The sequence below is a fragment of the Phaenicophaeus curvirostris genome, chromosome 8 (assembly GCF_032191515.1).
Source record: "Phaenicophaeus curvirostris isolate KB17595 chromosome 8, BPBGC_Pcur_1.0, whole genome shotgun sequence".
In the NCBI taxonomy this organism is placed as follows: domain Eukaryota; kingdom Metazoa; phylum Chordata; class Aves; order Cuculiformes; family Cuculidae; genus Phaenicophaeus; species Phaenicophaeus curvirostris.
In genome coordinates, this window is record NC_091399.1 from 30,056,305 (window position 1) to 30,074,401 (window position 18,097).

Consider the following 18,097-nt stretch of genomic DNA (forward strand, 5'->3'; position numbering starts at 1 on the left):
AGTGGAACGGTGTCGCACAAGCAAAGGTGGCATGTTTTGTGACCCTGCCAGCCATGCCCAGCCTTGAAGTGTGAGCAAACCCAAAGCACATCATGTGCAAAATAAGGGAGCAGCCTCATCCATGAGCTTTCTCCGCTCCTCCCAGAATGGATATATGCATTTGTCCTTGGGTGGGGGGTGGAAAAAAGAAAAAGGAAAGAAAAAGAAAGGATCAAAGTGTTAATTGTAGAACATCTTGTGGTGCCAGGTAGAAATGAAAGCAGAGTGATCAGTGAAATAACCGATGGGGATGTAACTGAAGTGCATTTTCCAGCAGCTCATTTGAATAATGAGGAACCCACAAAGGACATGGGAGGAGCAAACAAGCTTTGTTGCTCTGTCATTATTTTTAGGAGCTATATGATACCACTGAGGACCGGGTTAATAACAGATAATTGACTGGCTTTACTCTTGCTTTTCTCTCTCTCTCTTCATTTTTTCCCCCTGCCTCTTCCTTGAATGGTTTTATGGGATGTGGACTTAGTAATGTTGTGGCAAAGTGTCATTTCCTTTTTTATTGGAATGACTCAAGTCTGCACGCTGTGGTGGAGGTCAGGAGCACGTTTATGAAGTTTGCACTGTGGTTAATCAGTACGAGCGTGGAAGTTTCCTTCTTGCTCTGTCTCTTTGCTTGTGCGGGGGGCTGGAACAAACTCTCAATAAATTTGCCTGGACCACATTTTTCTGGCACAAGCTTGATCCTGAAATGATGTCCAGTAAATCAGCCTACAAGTCCTCCCAAGACTACCTCTATTTACCACTGTGCTCAGTCTCTGCATGGGTTGCAATCTGTTTGTGAAGCTTATTAAAGCCCTGAGATTTTGGACTAGAGAGGGGTCTTGCCTGCCAGTTGCTTTTTCTTCTTTGCCCAGGCCCAGTGAGTGACATTTGGCAAATGGCTTTCTACCTGTGGCCAGTGTGTCCCCCCCCAGCCCTCTGTTTTGTCTTTGTCCAGCTGAACTAAAGACTGTTGGTCCCAGGTCTCTGGACAACATTAGCTGTAAGGACTTTCCTCCTTTTAGTCATGTCCTGGCTGTTCAGGCTCAATGAAGACACAGCAGTTGGGCAAACGCAGGTCCAGGATATAGGGCAAGAGGAAAGGAGAAGTGCTTTTATGACTGATAGTAATGCAATAAAACAAATAAATTTGCCGTTTCTGGTTAATTTAGGTCACTGTTTCAGTAAAACCTCCATAGTATTATATTAGTTGATATAATTCATTTTTATTTTATTTTTTATTATCTTAAGGCCAGCTTTTGACTTTCTTTTATGGCCTTGATTTAGCTGTCTGACTTCCTGGGTCTGCAGAGACACGCTTAGCTGTCATCAAAGATCTCCCACTTGCTCATGGTTTGCTGACATGATGTGAGGCTCAGGGACTGTGTTTGCAAGGAACTATAGTCATGGTCATGTGGCCAATTCACCCTCAAGTCCATCATTCCCTTTCTGAACTGACAGAGCAAGGTGAAGGACTCCATGAGAACAAATGTAGCCATGTGTGGCTGTCATGTAGACCTGCTAACAGGGACTTGGTAAAGGAACTACTCAACAGCACTGTTAATTGAGTGTGAAGCTGCTTGGAAAAGAACTAAAAATTCTTAAATCTGGTGGATTTGAGCGGAGGCAATATCAGCAGAATGATTAAGGAGAAACAGCTTTCCACAAAGTAAAAGAGAAGGCTCATTAGATCAGAAAGATAGGAATGGTTGGACTCAATGATCCAATGGGTCTTTTCCAACCTGCTGGTTCTATGATTTTTGACTTGGCGATTTTCAAGAGACTTATGTGTAGGAAAGCTGAGTTAGAGAGTTTTGTATGCTTTTAAAGTGTTCTGACTTGGCCTGAACCCCTAGAAGTTAAAGCTGAAAATGAAATATCATTTTTTGTTATACTTCAATGCCCTCCCTTTTTCAGAGAAATTCAAAGTGGACATAAACAAAAAGCCTCTGGAAATACAGTTGTTCAAATCTGATCTGGGTTACACCAGTGGAAAATCTAGAATACAGTCATAAAAAGTGTTAATGCCCATCAAAAAAGTATTAGTAAATAGATTTGCTCTTTCTAGTAAAATATATCAAGTAGAAAATTTTACAGTGAAGAGGAAGTCAGCACCCAGTTTAACTTGATAGTGATCTATGTGGGTAAAGAATTTATAGCTATAAGGTGGGATAGCAAAATCTGTAAGTTAAGGCAGGAGTTGATCCTTTCAGCTTGTTGCATAGTCTGATGGTGTCAGACAAAAGAGATGCTAGATCTCTATTCAGGCCACATGGTCAGAAATGTGGACACTGCATGTTTCAAGGAGAGGCTGAAGGGTTGTCCAGCCCCGTGTTAGGCTTTCGTGCTCTTCAAAGGTTTGGGAAGCAGCAGAGAGGTGTCATCAAAGAAATGCGAGTCGGGAGAGTGATGTGGAAAAGGCAAGGAGGTATTTGGCCCAGCAGCTGTGTTCAGAATCCTTTGAGGTAAACTGTTGGTAGAGCAAAGACAGCTTTTGCCTGCTGCAAAACTACAGCTTTCCTCTTCCTTTTATGCCATATTTGATTTATAGAGGCACTTAGTGGCCAGATGTGAGGGTATAAGTGGCAATCAGGGGGATGTTAATGTATCCTCTTCTTGATCTCTTTCTAATGAATGCTCAGCGATTTAGTCACACTTTCTTAGCTGTATATTGTGAATGTAGGTTAAATAAATTGGTAACTGGTCAGCAGAGATGTTCAGAGGAAGCCTAAAAACCAAAAAACCTTCATGTCCAAGTCATGTTAAGAGTGGGATGAAGCCATCAAAAGAAAGGAAATTAAAATTGAAAGCAATCTAAACTCATGCAATTAGAGATGGGGGAGGACCTAGAAATACGATATGTCTGAAAGTGACCTTAAGGTGATAGTGAACAGCAGATGAAATCCAAGTTCTTAATACAGTGCCAAAGGCAGGGAACAAAATAGCCATTTGAAGACCTCCCATCACTGAGCTTAGAGTGGCAGCCTTCTTCATGCTTGAGTACAACAATGTCTTGGTGTTGTACAAGGATACCAAGAAGTCAGATTTTGGAGAAGAGCAGATCATGTTTAAAAATCTTGAAGGTCTGGACCATGGGGAAAGCTGAGAGGCAGTGCTTATGAAGAGAATTAATATCACATGGACTATCACTGTTATTGAAAAACACTGGATGAATAACAAACAAAGGAAGAAAAGGAGTCATTAAAGGTGAATTTGGTGCAGGTTTAAGGGATAAAACTCCTATGGAAGAAGCTACATAAAAGGATAAAGAGAAATCTTTTTAAGCAGGGAACAGCATAAGCAAAAGATGAATTTGAACTGAGAAATAGTGCCAAAACCACTGGCAGCACTCTCTGGGGCTCAAGCTTGAATAAAACGTCTAATTTGGGTACTGTTCTCTGGTCATTCTGTACAATAGATCTGAAATGAGATGCCAGACTTTAGGGAAAATCCAGATAGTTTCCAGATTTGGGTATGAATATTACAACTCTAGGATTATCTCTGTTTTTGAAAACAAGGAATGTTTTCACAGAGCTACATTGGGGATGCAGTGCTAGCAGATGGGCATCAGAATGGGAGCACTAGCATGGGAAGAGAACACAGGATATGGACTATGTGCAATATTCTCTGACTACCCAGCTTATGGTAGGTGGTCCAGGTTTCTTCATTCCCCCGGGCATAGTTGAGTCTCCCAGAAAAAAAGTTTAAAAAATTGTTTATGCCTTTAACTGAGCCACCCTTGGTGGTACACGAGGGAGAGCATGCATTTTAAATTACAGAGGATAAAAAAAAAAAAAGAGTGGTTCACAATCTTATACCAGTTTGCAAACCCACCAAAATGTCTGAGAACCTTGAAAAGCCTCCAGCACCACAAGGTTTGTCTATCCCAACTTTGTCTCATTATTATCCTTTTCCTGCACCTCTGTGCGTCTGGAGCCCAGCTGAGAATGGAATGAGCAGCGCCAAAGGACTGTGAGAAAGACGATTTGTGTGGTAAACCCAGCTCAGCCAGAAGCAGGAAGTACCAGATTTATCATGGGAAATCCTCTTGTTGTTAGATGTTTCCAGCCTACTTCTCCAGGCTTAAGCCCTTATCTTGATGCTGTGCGTAGGCCCTGGTTTGACAGGGATGCTCAGCATTCGCCTGACTCAAAATGCATGGAGTTAATTAGCATTCTGTTAAATCAGGGCTCTATTACTGTGTCAGAAAATCTCCTTTGACTTGTATCTGCTTGAAAATCTCTTATGTCTCCTGGGGCAGTGCAATAAAGCCATAGAATGAGTTTAAGTTACCTAAGGTAGGGTTGGATTCTCCACACTCTCTGTTAGAAATGCCTGTCCCAGTCCTGCTCTGGTCCTATGTCACACACATGGCTTTGGGGCTGGAGGCTACTTCTTGAGGAGCAAGTCCTCTTCCTACCCTCACGGTGGCAGCTCTACAGCCAACCATATCCTGCCTGAGGCTGGTCCTATTGTTTTCCATCACATCCAGACTTGGGAGCCAATTTGCTTTCTGCCCTTATGCAGAGGAGCAATGCAGCATCAGTGATGCCTTCAGGCACAGAGCCAGGCTGTGGGTGATACCTGTGTGTGTTCATTTTCTCTGCTGTTGTGGAGAAACAGAAACCCAGCCCTCCATCTCCATCTTCTACTCCAGCTTCCCTTGGCCCTGGCGATGAACCCAAAGCCCTTAGAAACTTTCCGTATGTGCAGCCCCTGGAAACAGGGTCACTGCACCCCACATACAGAATGATGTTTGCCTGATCTGCTGTTGTTCTGCTTCCTGCTGACTCCCTTTGACATTCGAGTAGGAATAGGTGGTTTAGTAGTTCTCTCTGTGCTTTCTCTCTGGATTTCTGCACCTTTCCTTCCTCTGTGGCATTTCTCCCCTTATAGCCCAGCCATCTGCCTTTGTATTTCCTTTCTCTGGAGGGGTCTCCATCACTGCTGCACTGGTCTGAGCTGTATGCAAATTAGCACTAATCAGGAGAAATAAGCCAACCAACAGCTAGGACATAGCAGGGTGTCATGAATGATTTATAGTTACTTCCTCCTGAAACCACTTGACATTTGCCATTACTTGAAATCTGTTTGCTGTGCTTGAATCAGGCAGAAACATATCTCCCATTGAACATAATGGGGGTCATTCCAGTAAGCAAAACTGTATGTACTGTTGATGGCTACAGTATAATTTCATTGATTTAAAGTGTTTTAAGTAAAGGCATGATTTCAAGCCTGGAGATAAAGGTGGCTCGTTGGTGTAATTGCACAGTAATCTTGTTCAGTGCCCCAAATAACACTGTGATGTCTCCTAATTTATGGACAGTGTGCACATCAAGTGATTAGGGGTCTGGGATGATGAGGCTGCAGTATGGAGGGCATGAATGAGTGGGAGGAGATGACAGAGTCCTAGGCAGAGGCACTTCACGAGGGCAGCCAGCTCTGCTTCTCACTTAGCTGATGTTCTGCTCATGTCCCCGACTCGTCACAGGGGAGCAGAGGTGAAAAATGAGGACTATAAGGTGTGTAGCATGGATGTCAGTCTCTGAGGAGGTTTCATAAAAATTCTGCGAGTGCCTAGAACTGGACTTTTTGAGTCAGACTTATCTCCAGGCCCTGTGTAGTAGGCTGCTTTAATCGTGGATGGTGCATATCTTCTTTGCTGTAGCTGCTCTTCATGCCAAAATAAAACCAAAGGGAGGTAGAAGGCTATTGCAAACATTAAGCTAACACTTAGATTTCTTAAGCTTTGATCATTGTTCAAACGAAGAACTTTTGCAGCATTGCTTCTCAAAGTATCCACCTGTCATGAGCCTCAGAGAAAGGACTTACTCTATCTTTTGGGAGCCAAGTAGCTCATCACATGGACTGTAGGAGTCTCATGGCTATGAGATCCCGGCTCTGCAGGAGAGCAACAGAGGAGAAGTACTGAGGGTCATGATTACAGTCTTGTTAGGCCAAGAAATTTCCAGCCACGTGAGCCGAGCATAAGGAGACCCAGCACAGCAGGTTGAGGATGCTGAGCAGGAGCAAACTGGCCTATGACCTTGAGTTTCCATACCGTTGGGTTTTGCTTTGGTACTACAGTGACTATTAAAAAAAAAAAGTGAGAAGTGATAGATTACAGCAGAATGCATGTAAACCTTCCCTGTTATTTTAGCAAGTTAATATGTGCCTAGCACATCCCAGTGGGATGCCAGTGGCTTCCATGGAATTTTACTGGAAATGAACTGGATATATTTGGTCAGAGGGAAGCCTCAGGCTGCCAGCAAACTTGCTCCCTCTCTGATTATTTTATTTAGACGCATATATGTATGTATGTATACATAGTAATTTAAGGCTAAGACTGTTGTATTGACTATCATTTTCAAAAGGTTTTGAAAGAAAACAGGAGCTTTGTTGTCTCTGAGCTAGGGAAGCCTATCCGAGATGAATCTTCTGTAACATGACTGCAATGCTGGCTTGAGATAATACTTAGGGAATGATTGTCATATTTTTGTTGCCAAACTTTCTCACTACAGGTTGGGGGATCTTGAGGGCTCTGTCCTGGACTCATTGCTTTGTAATTCTTTCCTCGCTACTTGGGATGAAGGAAGGAGAATACATCTATTAATTTTGAAGATTATCTTCATGCAGTGAAGGTCTTTAAGAGGGTCCAGATAACATCACTGTTTGGAGGCCAACACCATGGGGCTTGTGTGGAAAGGTTGAAGGGAGCAGGTTGTTCAGTTTAGAGAGAGAGAAAAAAAAAAGATGTAAGATATGTTACAATCATTCTGATATGTTGAGGTTGCTATAGTGGCAAGAAATAATCTGTTGACCACACCCACTTGGGTTCACACAGAGGATTATGCATTTAAATACATTAATGGGAAGCTACTGGAGCAGTTCATCAAGTTTAAATTGGTCACATTTCCTGTTCAGCAAGGCTTTTGGCTTCTGGGGTAGGAGATTTCAAGGTATCTGTTTGTAAAGGCCTACTTGCTACCTGCCACTCCATGGGTAGGAAAACAAGGATTGTCTCTTTGCCAGAGGACTGAGATGTAGGTGGTGGGACACCTTTTGACACATTTCTGATGTTCAGTTCTCAGGGCTGAAGAGTCAGTGTGGTAGAACTGAAGTGAAAGTAAGGTCTCATCTACTTGGTGCTTTAAGGAGAGATGTCAGAGTTGGCTGAATGAAAGCATCTTGTGCAGTATTGCTGATTCAGCAGAGCATCTGCTCAGCACAAAGCATGGGCAGAACGTGCTTCCAGTTGCCTGGAAATGACTGTGAAGATACCATCTGAGAATGGCATTCGCTTGCGTGCACCACCCATGAGAAAAAGGATGACATGCCTTGGTGTGATTTGCCTTGCCATGGGATTAGAGCCCAGCTTTATGGGTTGATCAAGGCCACAGGGCCATAATCCTCTCCCGATGATAACATACTTGCTATGAATGACTAGAACCACTGTGGCCTTCTCCCTCTCATTTTCTGTGACAGTGATGAGGCAGTAAAAGCAGTCCCCTCTTAGGGATTTGGTTTTATAATGTTTTGGTTTTGGAAGGTTTTTGGGATCTGACTAATAGAAAGAGAAGCTTTTAGAGTGGCATGTTGGGCATGTGAAAATGTCCGTCAATTCCTCTCTACTTGGGTGTGTGCTTCAAGGGCAAGGATGGTTGTGGTAAAAGCACAATTGATTACGAGGGCTTAATTGCTTTTGAAACGACCATGATCATCTTATTACCACAGTAGAACGTGCTTTGGACTCCACCATGGCCAGTGTTTAGATTGAGACAGACCACAGGAGGAAGAGAGCGCAACCCTACTGCTTAGTTCTCCACACTGTCTAAAAACGGATAAAGAAAAAGACACATTTTCCACTTACTCTAGTCTTCAGAGCTGTGTAAGCTGCGTCCAGCTGCAGGCTGCAGTGTTTGGAGTTCTGTGCTATTAATTTTGTGAAGAAGGGGATCTGCATTTTTCCTTGCTCATTCATGCAGTCTGGAGGCTCTTGCTAGCCATTCTTTGCCCTCAGAGAATTTTCTTGGCCATGTCTTCAAGATGAGGGAGCTCTTTGGCCTATTTTGGGAAGAGGCAGGACCAAAGTAAAGTCTTCAGAGGGAACGATTGAGGTTGCAGAGAACCTTGGAGATCATCTAGTCCAACTCTGCACAAAGCAGTGTAAACTTAGAGCAGGCTTCTCAGGACATTGCCCAGCTGGGTGTTGAGTATCTCCAGGGATGGAGACTGCAGTTTTTCTGGTCAACCTGTTTCAGTGCTTGACAACGCTCAACATGAAAAGGTTTTGAGTTTCTCTTTAGACTTAGTTGAAGACTGTGAAATGTGGATTGTGTTTTTGGCTCGTGCAGCTCTGCGTGCTGTTCACATTGCATATTTGGCTTCTTTTTGTGGAGCCCAAATTGGAACTGACAGTCTCAGGCTCCTGTGGCTGATGTTAATGGCTGAAATCTGGCTCCCTGGGATCCAAGTTTTGACTTACCACTTGCATTTCGGATATCTAGTGTTCCTTATTCTCCAAGTGCTTCTAGCCTCAACTGGGCCAGTTTCATAGCCGGCTACTTTGCAGCAAAGAGCAATTGTTCCCATTTCACTTCACCTGTAGGGTGGCCTAGTTGTTTTATGAGATCACAACAAATCTATATGTGGTAGAGAGTGTTTGCAGACCCTACCCAAGCCTTTCATTTTGCCTAGGAGTTTTCTCCTTCACTCCCTTTTTCTCTATGATACTCCAGGGAATTCAGTGAGACTTGTAGAAAGGGAATGGTGAGTGAAGCTTGGCTACAGAGGGTCGCACTTGTGAAATATCTTCGTTTTAATCCACGTCTGTTCCAGCTGGACTATTTTCACAGCTGCTTAAGCGGGGAAAAAAAAGGGACACTAACAAATCTTGTGAGAGACCTCTCCAGTGCTTCAGTTTCTCATTTCCAGACATCCTTGAAAAAGAAATCACATCCACTTACTTACACAAATGCCCCAAATAGATTGTTCTGTAAACTGAGGGAGAAAAAAAAATATTCAGCCTCTAGTTGGAATTTAATTCAACAAAGGGATGAATCCTCCCAGCACTGGAGCTGTTCCATACTTGTATCCGTTGAGGATGTGACCCCCAGCCCTCAGCCCTAACTGAACTTTCTCAGTAGTTTTATACAGCAATAGGACACAAAAGCTAGAAAATAAATGTAGGTTTTAATGGGAAGCATTTACAAGCCTGTATTGTTTCCGTAGTTTCACTGCAAGTATAATTCTAACCCTAATGATAAAAGCTATAGTATTAATACGATATATAGGGCTTTATTTTTTTTTCTCTCCTTTTCTGGTCTTGGGTGGTCCACAATGTGCAGTAATTCATGTTCTCAGCTGGGTTTCCACCACATTTCTGATTGACCTGATTACTTTCCCAATGACAGAATCCAAAATTGAAACCACATCAGAACTGACTGGAGTTGGTTCTGTTTTTGATGTTCCTAGAGCTTCTCTGGTGGCTCAGTGGGATATATGTCTTCATGAGCTTTCCCCCTCCCCAGCTTTTTTTTTTTTTTTATTCCTGTGTTTTTTCTTCTCATGGTGGGCTTGCATTTGGGACATTATTAACAGGCTTTGGACTTCTACCTCCGCAGCCTGAACTGGTTAGGGAAGTGGAAGGAGGGCAGCAAGGGAGGAGAGAATTCAGTAGAGATGTTACATTTCAGGGCCTAATTTTGGACATTAGCATGTACGGCTTGAGGTGTGTAGAGGAAAGGGCTTTTTCTGCAGGAAGAAATTATGTCTCATGACAGTTTATATTATTGCACTGATCATCTAACTTCCTTCTCCTAGTCCTCTGGAAAGGTAGGCAAATGTTGTGGGAGTCAAGAACTTAATTTTTCATCACCTTTGCTTGAAAGGGAGAGACTGGGACAAGCTGAGGTGAATTTATTATAGGAGAGGGTCCACTGGAAGCTGCGGTGCCTCACTGGAAGTTGTGAATCTGAATGCAGCTGACTAGGGCAGTTTGTCTAGTTGTCTTTCCCACCCCCGCCTCATCTTCTTACAGTTCGCCCCCAAAAAGCAAAGGAAAGAATGAGGTCTTCCCTCACAGCGTGACTGGGTCCACTCCTCTTTCACTCTCCTAGTTAGACATAAAATCATTAAGGCAGTATGTGATTTGGGGCTGGAGCTAGTCCAACTCACAACGAGGACTTCCTCACACCCCTGCACCCACATCTTTGAACAGTTAATATCCACATTTGCGTGACTCAGGTAAGGTTGAATCTAGAGGAATATGTGCCATATTAGGTAGTGTTAATGGCAGTGCCACCTTCTCCTGTTACCTCTGCTCCTTAAAAGAATTTAGAGGTGGGAGAGCAAAGCTGCAGGCACTGTGTTTCCATGCAGTCATAGACATCAGGGATCCAGAGAGGACATCTAGTTTGTGCTCAGCTCAGTAGCTCCTCCTAGCAGAAAAATTTTCAGTCTCAGAGGTGTATTGTTTTCAGAGTCCTTTTAAGAAGGTGGAAAAATCATTTTGCAAAACAATAGGAAGTGGAGAGTGTCGTGAAAACACACTCCAGCTGAGTTTTGGCACCAGCAACAGAGAGCTTAAAGAATCTCATCCAACTCTTCACGGCTTTCAAAATGAACATTGCGATGCTGTAAGTCAAATAACATTGTCCAACCCTTTTCATCCTGTTTGTAATTCCACTAGGGACATCATTACAGTAACCAGCTGCTCTGGGATTCTATAATGAAAACTTTGTTTCTGAATAGAATAATTAAAGCTTCATATTCAATCGTCAAACAGCTCCATCTTTGCTTAGTACATGGATGTGATTAGCCACAGCAAACTATTCTGCAGCTTAAACACACAATTGCATCTAGTATAAAAATGATTAATTAGGCGACGTGCTGTTTGGGAAGTTTACAAGCAGATCAATGAATAATGTTTAAGTGAAAATTTTATAGAGACGTTACGGGCACTGCAGGTTGTGTGAAAGCCTTGTTGATGGTTTACGAATGCATATGCTTGTGCCCCATAAAAAAATTCTACATCATGAAGACAGGTTCAGCAGTTATACATGGGAAGGGAAAGCCTGAGGTTTTTGAGGTTTTCTCTGATATAAACGTTTTTGACAGAAAATCATTTCTTTCCCGTGCTCAAAACAAAGTTCAGTGGATAATTTCTACTTTGAGCAGTGTTTTCCCAATTCTGTTAAAAATGCCTTTTCTTTTCTTGTTTCTTTTTCCTTTTCATTTCTGTTCAGAATGGTGGAACAAAAGGGAAAGATTGTGTATGTTCAGGAAAATTACTGGTAAACTGGAAAACAACCCACTATCTGTAATTGACAAATTCTGAAAAAATAAGAATCAACTCAAATGAAATTATCTCTACCCTTAATTGTCATTTTTTTTTGGTGTATGCAGAAAAAAGAGTAGTTGTATTTTGATGTTCTTACAATTAATTTTATTACATAATCTATAAACTTCTCTACCCTCTCTTGAAACAGGTGTCCTGTGCTCACGGCCCTTGTGGCTTACTGACTTCTGGTATCAGAGGTGAATCAGGGCTTTTAACTGAATCTTATAGGCTAACTATCATCTTGAATTGTTCTTTAGAACTGTTTTGGGTAATTTCTTTAGAAAAAGTCTTAATGTCTTTAATTCAATAGAGTAGTCTGTTGTGGTGTAGAGGTATCTCAGTGAAGCACTTCTGAAGATGTCTTTTCACCCTTCATTTCTGGTTCCTATCAGAGGGTCACAGTTGTGTTCTGCTCCTTGCACCATGAACCACACCTTCAGCTCTAGTCATGGATATTTTTGCTTTGGTATTGGGTTTTCTGAGCTCTTTTGTTAGGAAAAGCTCAGAAAGAATGTAGTATGGAGGCAAAAATGAATTCTCAATGGAAGATTAATTCTGTCTTGCTGTATGTGGCCCACATGGCCCTAGGTGAAGGCTTTTGATTTGCACCTGAGCTGTCTTTACATGGACAGTTGCAGGCTTTCTCTGAAGTCGCTTTGAATACATCTTTCTCTCTTTTTTTTTTTTTTTTTTTCAGTCTTGGGGATGAAGACAAATAAATAAATGCGAGCAGGCACATTTCTATCCTGTACTGTATGTTGCCAAAAATAGTAGTCAGATGGAAAAGATTTTTCCAGAAGTCTTCTGCTGCATAATCTGTTTCAAATAAAGATAATAAAATAAACAACTGTTTATGAAGAGAATGCAAATGAGCAGGGCTCCCCTGCTGCCTGTTGTGAGGGCGCTCTGTGCAGGCATCTGCAAGAATTCCTGATCTGGCATATAAAGTTCTGTTTTTTATCTCCAAGCCCCCCACTCTGAAACACTGGGGACAGACTTCAGGAAACCTATGTTCAATATAGCATCCTAGGAAACTCTCAAACTCTGGTGTGAACAGGGAAGGTTTGAGTCTCAAACCGCTGGGTCCTCATCTTCATCAGTAGCAGGCAAGGTACTCGAGCGGTCCCTGTCCTTCTGTCTGGCTCAGCAGTGGGAAAATGTTGCATGAGCTAGGAGACTTATCAGCTAGCACTGTTAAAATGCATTGCAGAGCATAACATGATCTGTGTAAATACTGATCCAGCCAGAGAGGTGTCACTTTGATGGAGCTGCTGCTCTGTTCTCCTTTATCATCAATGCTCACAGGCTCCCGGGGATGTGAGTGTGGCCGTTTTCCAGAGTTCTTTATTTCCCCTCCAGCATTGCTGTGGAAGTCTTTGAGAATCAGCTCTGTTTGGAGATTTCCAACTCATCTTGCACCGAGACTGTTGGCCAGAAATCCTTCTAGAGCAGCATTTCACACTACAATATGTTTAAGAAAGTCTGCCTCTGATCCTGGCCAGATAGCTTGAAATGCAGAAGAGCAACAAATGAACAAGAGCCAGGAAATGCAGGAAAGGAAAAAGTGACCCAAACTTGGGGTTGGTTTTTCTTTCTTTGGTTATTCCCTTTTTTTTTTTTCTGGAAAGATTTGATTCAAATTTTGGCCTTTGCTTTGGACTGATTCTCCTATTAAAAAGAAAGCAAACTAAACCCCAAACCTAAATACACAGAGAAATAGATTTCCCGTCACAGGAAAATAGGAGCGGACCTACATGGCAAGCATGAGATAGAAGATTGCCAGAGGTGGAAATTTTCTGGGATCTGTGAGTTAGGTTCAGCTGGTTACAAGTAAGAGGGGCTAGATGTGAATATTGGATCCTTCTCTAATTTGATTCTTATGGCAGTGATTATATTTATATACAGCCTGCAGACTCTAAGCAAGTGTGGTGTCTCCAGGGATGGCACAGCCACACGCAAAAGTGTTCCTATCCTAAATTGTCTGTAGTCTAAGCCAACAACAACTGAGAAGGGAAATGGAAGAAGAGAAAAAGGGGTGATCACCAGGGAGGTTTGGATGTGAGGTTTTGATTCCGACTCCCCTCCTGCCAGAGAATCTGCCTCGATCTCCACAAACCTCATCCCTTTTTCACCTTTTTCTTGGCTCCACTGCCTCCATGCTGATCCTGCTGCCTGGCCTCCAGCCTCCAAGCTCTTGCTGTGATTTGGGGTGGCTGGTTCTTGGTGGCACATCACAATGTCATGGGGTGGGGATGGTGCGTGAGCAGAGGGACAGACAGCTGTCTTTCCCCCTGGAAACCCACAACCTAGGCCCCTTGCCTGGATTAGGGCCTGAAAATGTGAATCTCTTTATAAACTTGGGTTATCCAGTTTGTAGTATGACTCCTTGGCAATGTGTCTTTCAATGAGCTTTGGTTTTTTTCCCCTCTGTTTATCACAACCTTTTTATTTTTCATTGTACAGCTCTGTTTTATTGCTGTAAGTTTATGTGTTATGGGCAGCATAAGGTTGGATGAAGCATATAAAAAAGGTTGGTGTTAGTTTAGAGTACTTAAAAAATTGCTGCCTGAACACACTGATCTGGCCAGGCTGGTATTTGCAGCTCGTACCTACTACTCGAGTCCTTTAAACAGTTAATTTTGGAATTAAGATAGGGTTTCTTCTCTCTCCTCCCTTCCAGCCTTCTCACTGGCACACACTGTGTGCTCCTAAACATTTTATTTATCTGCAGACCAGCTCAGCAAACTGGTTCCCATCTCACCCGTCCACTTTAATTGCAGCCAAGGTTTCCTTTTAGGAATGAGGAGGGGAAGCAGGCTTGGCTTTTCCTTTCTCATCCAGCCATTTCTGGGCTTTATTTAATTTTTGACTGTTTTATTTAAACGTTCATAAATGTGGGGCCTAAGCTGGGCTTAAGACTGCACCGGGAAAGCGTTAAAAACCTATGTCTCGAGCAAGTCTGAGAAGAATAGGTTGATGCCAGGGCAATGTGTGTTTGATAAACATATGGATTTAAAGGCAGATAGGAGCAAGGAGGCACTTCGCCTGCATATAGATGTATTATTTATGGATGACTTTGCTGTGCAGTGAGAACCAGGTTCTGTTTAGCTCTCTCTTTGGGTGGTCTGCAAGAAATTCTGAGTAGCCTTCAGTAGCCTTCAGGCATAATTGCCAGGCATGCTCTTGTATCTGAGATAGCTTAATAAAGCATTACATATCTTACTGCTTCTATATTTTATTACCTAACCTAGTGCATGCGGTCAGTGGGTAATTAAATTCAGCTGTGTTTTTACTCTCTGTTTTAAGGTCGAAGTATGAATTTCTCTGTGAATTCTTTGAAACGGACTAATACGATGCATGCATGATAAAGGCAAGGCTAATCAGAGCCAGACTGTTAGTGCAATATAGGGTTGCCCCAGGTGTAATTTATTTTCATATTATTGGTGGTTTTACTGTTGAACATATTAGAAGACAAAGAAGAAATAATAATTCTTTTCCATGTATGGCCAGAAAGCTACAGGCTGGGTTGAGAAGCTGGGTTTTCTTTTCATTTCTATTTTATGCCACGTTTCGGCTCAATCATTTGTGCTTCATACTGAAATCAATTTCAGTTAACCTGTTCCTTCATTAACTCACTCTCTAAGTGCATGAGGATATTGCTAGATTGCTTGGTGCCGTTATGAAAAGGATTGTGGTGCAGCCTTTATTAAAAGCAAAGGCTGCAGTAAAACATATGCTGGAAAAAGCTTAAACAAATCTTTTTCTTGGACTTGACCAGCTGAGGCTGGAGTGACCGCGTGGGCTGCAGAAGGCAGAGTGTTTTCAGTGGAGGTGAGAGTGGGTTGGGATCTTGGGGTGGCTGTGGGGTGGGGAGAAGGAAAGGGGCAGTTGAGCCCCTTGTCTTCTGCCTCACACCAGTGAGTTTGGGAAAGGCCATTTGGTTTTGGGGCTCCCTGTGGTCGTCGTGTCATGAATGAGAGCTGACTGCCTGAAATGGAGAGGTAACAAGATCATGAATGCAGGACCCAGCACTGCTGCTGTCAGGGGATCATCTTTGGCACTCATTGCAAGGAGGAAAATGGACATTTGTACAGCTCTGGGAGTATCCAGAGTTACGATGAAGCTGCTGTGTTTTTCCTCCCAGTCAAGCCTATTTTACAAATGATATTCCCTCTCCTTTCAAAACTGGCCTTGCTTATCTCCTTAGACCACCATCTGAGCAATTTGGCTGTTGCTGTGGCATACCAGTTGTCATTGCCAGCAATTTTTTTTCATGAGCAGCAAAACCAGTGGGACTTAAATTCCTAGAGACTGGTGCCCTAGGGGCCAGCACGTGAGAAGCATCTCTTGTGCCTGCTGGGGGCTGAGCCTTAAACTTGATGGGGCCCTCTCTCTCCTGCAAGAAGACTTATAGAAAACTTACAGGAACTTAATGTGTGATCTATGTATAATCTGAGTTGATTACAAGAAAATCTTATCCGTGGAGTGAGTGAGCACCACCTTTTTTGCTGGGGAGAGATGGGCACCTTCAGGATGCAATTCATCTGACTCAGTTCAGTATTTCTTTAAAATACGCCCAATAATAACTGTTTACATAAACCGATTAAAAACAAATGAGGAGAAGATACTGGGTTAGTCCTGGTGAACCTTTATGGTCTCCTTTCCTGGGTAAAGAGACATATGATATCAGCCACAGGATCAAAATCCACTGGACACCACTGTGTGCATGCACATATGGCCACGCAGACCCCATCAAAGAAGACTCAAAAACCTTTGATGTTGAGCTGGAGGACTCCAGTCAATCATTACCCAATATGACAAACGTATCAAATTTGCTGGATGAAGTGCTGCAACTGATTGCAATGATGCTTTTCTTCACATCTGCCTTATGGCCCAATGCATTAGATTTAATGCTGCTTTGCTGAAGTCCTGTTCCAGAGCACTGAGGGAACCATCCTGCAGGCAAATGACCCCCAACTCCCCTTCTTCCAGGACATCTCATTTGCGTCATCCTTTCAGACAGGTGGCTCTTGATGTTGGTCATGGGCAGGCACACATGCAGCTGCTTGGTGAATCCAACCCTTGCAAATTGCCCTGATCACTTGGGCAAAGCTGTGTGGGCTGTAAATCCAGCATTGCTCAGGTGAGGTCTAGCAGCAGACCTAGCTTAGGACCCATGAAATCGGGTGTTTGTTTCACCCTTGCTTCTGCTTCTCCAGCTGTGAAAGACGTCCTCTCTCATGGTTGACTTTTGCCTCTGTATTAATATTTGCAGAATATTCAGAGCTCCCTAGTTGACGGTGCTACAAACCACACAGCTTGAATCTGCTGTCACCAATTGGAAAGAGCCATGCTGGTCTTGGGATTTAGTCCTGTTGAATTAAGAATATTTTACTGTTCTAGGAACGATAGGGTGGTCTGGCTGCTAAATTACAGCACTCCCTGGGCTGGTCCAGTGCTTTCCCTGCCTGTTTGGGGTCAGGATTTGGCCCTTTCTGGTTTCATGTTTTCCTAATGAACTCATGAACCTGTATCAAATGTCGAAGCAACAGGAATTTGATGGTGATGCTCTGCCAGCGAGAACAGGCTTCTCAAAAATCAGAGTTCTCCTTCCACTGAACTCTATCCCTTTCTCCCCCCTTTCTCCACTCTCCCCCCTGCCATCTAACCCCCGTTGGCCCAGTAGAAAACCGCCCCTTGAAGCTGGTGAGCCCAAGTGTTGCCTGAGATCCAGGAAAAGTTGATAGCGTACAGATGCTGTTCTGTCCATAATATTTACTTTTCGGATGAGTCTTAAGAAAGTGTGAGACCAGGAGATGCTGGAGCGCTTCTTGAAGTGATGAAATGGCTGTCACCTCCTCCAGCTGGAGGTGGGAAGCCCTTCCCTAACTTTTCTCACCCTCCTTGGCCTTGCCTGGGGAGTGGGTGGAGCTGGACCAGCACCCCACCATTCCCTAACCCCTGACTCACTCTGAGACCTGGGTGTGGAGAAGAAAAAAAGGCTACTTCTCTCCTCCACCCCTTGCTTCCCAAGCGCAATCTGGAACTAGTCATGCTTTGTGATATTGGGATTAACTTTGCTCCATCTTCATTTTTGTCTGTGTCCCTCAGACACTGGTGGGGGCAGGGAAATGCCAACCCTACTGCTGGACTGAGCAGAGAGGGATGCCCTCGTTCTCCAAGGGGTCTGAAGTGGGTGGATTTGAGGGGGTGGGGAGCTGAAGGGCTGTCTGAGTCCCTGCACTTCCCAGGCACTGCTCCCGGGATGCACACAGCCTTCACGCTAAGGCACGCCCTGGAGCCCTGGCAGGCTCTTGGGGGATTTGAGGTTTTCTCCAAGCCCATCTCTGATGTTGAGATCTGACTCAAACACATGCGGCAAGCTAATCGTGTGCATCTGTGCCTTTTAAAAATGTGGTCGCCTGCTGATTGGGTTTAATTCTTTATCTTATTCCTGCTAATCCGTTTTCCAATCTGGTTCCCATTTGTAGACAAATTCCCCCAAACCCCAGCCACTAGTAGGATGGGTGGATGGATGGCAGTGGGGGCAAAGAGGGGGAGCAAAGAGAGCCGTGCTTTCTGTGGGACAGTTTGAGACCGAGAAGAGGATGTGCCTACCCTGTCAAATGCCGGATAACAAAAACCCCACCCTGGCTTGTGCCACAAATGTATAACAGTCTCATAACTGTCTCCACTTGGGATCCCACCTCCTGCAGGCTG